Here is a 5,755-nt window from a genome sequence, read left to right as displayed (position 1 = left end):
AAAAATACCATTCCCTCTTTCTGTCTCTATGGTTTTGACAGTGATGAATCAAGCTATGCTTCCCCAAGAGCAGCCTGTTTTACTTATATATGAGGTATAAGTAAAAAAAAAATTACTTATACCTCATATAAGTAGATTCATACAATATTTGTCTTTGTGTGACTGCTTTATTTTAGGTAGCACCAAGTCCTCAAGGTTCATCCATGTTATAGCATGTGTCATAATTTCCTTCCTTTTAAAGGTTGAATAACATTTCATTGTTACTGTAGATTGCATTTTCTTTATCCATTCATCCACTGATGGACACTTGGGTTGCTTCCACATTTTAGCTATAGTAAATAATGCTGCTATGAACATGGGTGTACAAATAACACTGAGAGACCCTGTTTTTAATTCTCGATATATACCCAGATGTGGAATTGCTGGATCTTATGGTAATTCCATTTTTTGCTTTTTGAGGAATTGCCACACAGTGTTCTACAGTGGCTGTACCATTTTATATTCCCATCAGCAGTGCACAAGAGTTTATCCATCCTCTTCCACTCTTGGTTTTTTTGTTTTTGTAATAGTAGATATCCTACTTGGGTAGGATGAGGTAGCATCTTATTATAGTTTTGATTTGTATTTCCCTAATGATTAGTGATATTAAACATCTTTCATGTGCTGATTGGCTATTTTATATGTTCTTTGGAGAAATATATTTTCAAGTGCTTTGCCCATTTTAATTCAGCTTGCTTTTTTTTGTTGTTGAATATTATATGTTCTCTATATATTCTGGATATTAATCCTTATGAGATATATAATTTACAAATATTTTCTCCAATCTATGGACTGCCTTTTTACTCTGTGGATAGTGTCTTTTGATGCACAAAGTTTAAAAATTTTCATGAAGTCCAATTGGTCTATTTTTTCTTGTATTGTCTATGTCTGTAGTGTCATATCCAAGAAATCATTGTCAAATCTAATGTCATAAGGCTTTTCTCCAATGTTTTCTTCTAAGAGTTATATTGTTTTGGTTCTTACATTTAGGTCCTTGATCTATTTAAAGTTAATGTTTGTATATGGTGTTAAGTAAGGGTCCAACTTCATTCCTTTGCAGGTGGTTGTCCAGTTTTCCAGCACTACTTATTGAAAAGACTGTATTTCCCCATTGAATGGTCTGGGCACCCTTGTAAAATCATTTGATCATATATGCAAGAGTTTACTTCTGAGCTCTCTATTCTATTCCTTTGGTTTATATATTGGTCTCTATACCAATACCACACTGTAGCTTTGTAGTTAGTTTTAAAATCAGAAACTGTGAGTCCTCCAGTTTTATTCTTTTTTCAAGACTGCTTTGGCTACTCAGAGGTCCCTTGAGATTCCATGTGAATTTTAGGATGAGTTTTTCTATTTCTGAAAAAAAACATAATTGGGGTTTGAATAGCAATTGCAATAAAACTGTAGACCACTCTAGGTGGTACTGACATTTTAACAATATGAAGTCTTCCAATCCATGAATGTAGAACATGTTTCCATTTACTTATGTCTCTTTTCATTTCTTCCAGCAACAATTTATAGTTTGCGTTATACAAGTTTTTCACCTCCTTGGTTAAGTTAATTCTTAAGTATTTTATTATTTTTGCTGCAATTATAAATGAAATTGTTTTTCTAGTTTCCTTTTCAGATTATTATCCTATACAATAAAGAGCTAATATGCTAATTAGACCAAACAGCAGAACAACTGTCCAGATGGTTGCTGTCTGGATGACCTTCAGGATGTAGCCAGGGCTGCGAGGCTGGCCGAGGCTGTGAGGGCCAGCTGAGGCAGCCGGGGCTGTAAGGGCCGGCTGGGGCTGCAAGCGCCAAGCCGCTTGCCCAAATTTCATGCATGGGGCCTCTGGTTCATATATGAAAATGCAACTGATTTCTGTGTGTTGACTTTATCCTGCTACTTTTCTGATTTTTTTTTTTTTTTTTTTTTAGTTCTAACAGGTTTTTTGATGGGATCTCTAGGGTTTTTACATATAAGGTAATATCATCTGCAAACAGATAATTTTATTTCTTCCTTTCCAATTTGGATGCCTTTTATTCCCTTTCTTGTCTTATTGCTCTGGCTAGAATTTCCAGTACTATGTTGACTAGAGGTGGTTAAAGCAGACATCCTTGCCTTGTTCCCAGTCTTAGAGGAAAAGCTTTCAGTCTTTTACCATTAAGTATGTTTGCTGTCAGTTTGTCATATATTATTTTTATTATGTGGAGGTGGTTTCCTTCTAGTTTGAGTGTTGTTTTTTAACATGAAAGGGTGTTTAATTTTGTCAAATGGCTTTTCTGCATCAATTGAGATGATAATGTGGGGGTTTTCCCCGTCATTCTGTTAATGTGGTGTATTACATAGATTTTTTTTTTTTGTAAGTTAACCATCCTTTGAGTCATGGTATATAATCCTTTAAATATGCTGCTGAATTCTATTTGCTAGTATTTTGTTGAGAACTTTTGCATCAATGTTTTTTGGAATATAGGTCTGCAGTTATTTTTTTCCTGTAGTGTCTTTGGTTCTGGTATCAGGATAATGAGGCCTTATAGAATAAGTTGGGAAGTGTTCCCTCTTCAAATTTTTGGAAAAGTTTGAAAAAGATTGGCATTAGTTTTGCTTTAAATGACTGAACTACTGGAGCCATCAGGTCCAGGGCTTTTCTTTGTTGGGAGTTTTTTTGATTACTGATTCAATCTCCAGACTATGCTTATTCAAATGTTCTATTTATCCATGATTTGGTCTTGGTAGGTTTTGTGCTTCTAGAAATCTTTCCATTTTATGTGGGTTATCCAATTTATTGGTGTCCAACTGTATATAGTACTCCCTTGTAATCTTTTTTATTTCTATAGAATTAGTAAATTCCACTTACTTTAGTAATCTGGGTCATCTCTTTTTTCTTAGTTGATCTAGCTAAAGGTTTATCAAATGTGTCCATATTTTCAAATAATCACCTTCTAGTTTCATTGATTTTCTTTGTTTTTTTTTCCTATTCTCTATTTCATTTATCTCTGCTCTAATGCTCTAATCTTTATTATTTCCTTCCTTCTACAGTTGTAAAGTTAGATTGTTTAGATCTTTTCTTTCTTTTAATCCTCATCCTAAAAAATATTTTTTATTGATATGAGAGAGAGAGAGATGATGGGGGGAGGGGAGAGAGAGAGAGGCATTGACGTGAGAGAGACATATCAATTGGTTGCCTCCCGCTCATGCCCCAACTGGGGCCAGGGATCAAGCCTGCAACCAAGGTAGGTGCCCTTGACTGGGAATTGAACCCTTGATCCTTTGATTCATGGGCTGACGCTCAAATCACTGAGAAAAACTGGCCAGGGATGTGGCAGTCTTTTAAATCATGTAAAAAATGCAGTTACAAGCCATTGTTATAATACTGCTAGCTTTTAAACTGCCCAAGCTTTTACTTTCATTGAGATCTTTATTTCTCCACATGATTTCGAGGTACTGTCCAGTGTACTTTCATTTCATCTTACAGGATTCCCTTGAGCATTTCTTGCAGGGTTAATCTAGTAATCATACACTCTCTCATGTTTGCTTATCTGGGAATGTTTTAATATCTCACTTTGAAGGACAGTTTTGCTGGATATAAATTCTTAAAAAAAGTCTCTTTTGTTTTTTAAAATTAAATCTTTATTGTTGAAAAGTATTACATATGTCCCATTTTTCACCTTATGACTATGACTCTTTCTAGCCACACCACCACCGCCCATGCTTTCACCACACTATTGTCTGTGTCCGTGGGTAATGCATATATGCATATCAGTTCTTTTTTTAAAAATATATTTTATTTATTTTTTACAGAGAGGGAGGGAGAAGGATAGAGAGTCAGAAACATCGATGAGAGAGAAACATCAATCAGCCATCTCCTGCACACTCCCCCACTGGGGATGTGCCCGCAACCAAGGCACATGCCCTTGACTGGAATCGAACCTTGGACCCTTGAGTCCGCAGGCTGACGCTCTATCCACTGAGCCAAACCGGTCAGGGCATGCATATAAGTTCTTTGGTTAATCTCTTCCTTCCTCCCTCCCCCTTCCCTCTGAAATACATCAGTTTGCATGCTTCAATGTCACTGGTTCTATTTTGCTCATCAGTTAATTTTGTTCATTAGATTCCACATATAAGTGAGATCATGTGATACTTGTCTTTATCTGTCTGGCTTATTTTACTTAGCATAATACTCTCCGGGTTCCTCCATGCTGTCTCAAAGGGTATGAGATCCTTCTTTTTAACTGCTGCATAACATTCCATGGCATAAATGTACCACAGCTTTTCTATCCACTCATCTACTGATGGGCACTTGTTTCAAGATCTTAGCTATTGTACATTGTGCTGCTATGAACATAGATGTGCACATCTTCTTTTTGATTAGTGTTTCAGACTTCTTAGAATATATTCCTAGAAGTGGGATCACTGAGCCAAATGGCAGTTCCATTTTTAACTTTTTGAGAAAATTCCACAGTTACTCACAGTGGTTATATCAATCTGAATTCCCACCAACAGTGTACTAAGTAGGGTTCCTTTTCCTCCACATCCTCGCCAGCATTTGTTGTTTGTTGATTTATTGATGGTAGCCATTCTGGCAGGTATGAGGTGGTACCTCATTATTGTTTTAATTTGCATCTCTCTGATGATTAGTGACTCTGAGCATTTTTTTCATATGTTTCTTGGCCATTTGTATGTACTCGTTGGAGAAGTGTCTATTCAGGTCTTCTGCCCATTTTTAAAATGGACTGTTTGTCTTCCTTTTGTAGAGTTATATGAGTAATTATATATTTTGTAAGTTAATCATTTACCAAAAGTATCATTGTCAAATATATTCTCCCATACAGTGAGTTCCCTTTTCATTTTGATGCTGGTTGCCTTTGCTGTGAAGAAGCTTTTTAGTTTAATGTAGTGCCATTTGTTTAGTTTTTCGTTTTGTTTCTCTTGCTGTAGGCAACGTATCTGTAAAAATTCTGCTACATGAGATGTCAGATACTTTGCAGCCTACATTTTCTTCTAGGATTTTTATGGTTTCATGACTTACATTTTAAGTCTTTTATCCACTTTTAGTTTATCCTTATGTATGGTAGAAGTTGGTGATATAGTTTCATATTTTTGCATGTACTTGTCCAATTTTCCCAATACCATTCATTGAAGTGACTGTATACACCTTTGTATGCTTTTTCCTCCATTGTCAAACATTAATTAAACATAATGGCTTGGGTCAATTTCTGGGTTCTCTGTTCTGTTCCATTGATCTATGTGCCTGTTCTTGTGTTACTACCAGGCTGTTTTGATTACAGTGGCTTTGTATTATAACTTTATATTCAGTATTGTGATCCCTTCAACTTTGTTCTTCTTTCTCAAGATTGCTGGTTATTTAGAATCTTTTTTGGTTCTATATAAGTTTTTGGAATGTTTGTTCTAGATTTTTAAAATATGCCATTGGTATTTTAACAGGGATTGCATTGAACCTATACATTGCTTTAGGCAGTATGGCCATTTTAATGATGTTAACTCTACCAATCCATGAACATGGTATATTCTTCCACTTGTTTATATCTTCTCCTATGGATATAAAATTCTTTTTTTGTTTAATTTTTTTTATTAAGTTATTACATATGTGTCCTTATCCCCATGTTACTCCCTATCCCCCTCACTCATGCCCTCATGCCCCTGTTGTCTGTGTCCATTGGTTAGGCCCGTAGTCAGCAAACTGCAGCTCGCGCGCCACATGCGACT

The 5,755-nt window shown here is 35.7% G+C and overlaps 1 protein-coding gene across 1 annotated transcript in view; it reads right to left on the bottom strand.

Moving 5' to 3' along the window:
* CUNH3orf20 (chromosome unknown C3orf20 homolog) overlaps positions 1-5,755 on the bottom strand; it is a 59,729-nt gene that overhangs the window by 40,647 nt on the left and 13,327 nt on the right. The gene's annotated exons all lie outside the window — the stretch shown is intronic.

Source organism: Myotis lucifugus, unplaced genomic scaffold (assembly GCF_000147115.1).
Source record: "Myotis lucifugus unplaced genomic scaffold, Myoluc2.0 scaffold_8, whole genome shotgun sequence".
NCBI lineage: Eukaryota > Metazoa > Chordata > Mammalia > Chiroptera > Vespertilionidae > Myotis > Myotis lucifugus.
Note: the sequence above shows the minus strand (reverse complement) of the source record. Positions and strands in the feature narration are given on the sequence as shown.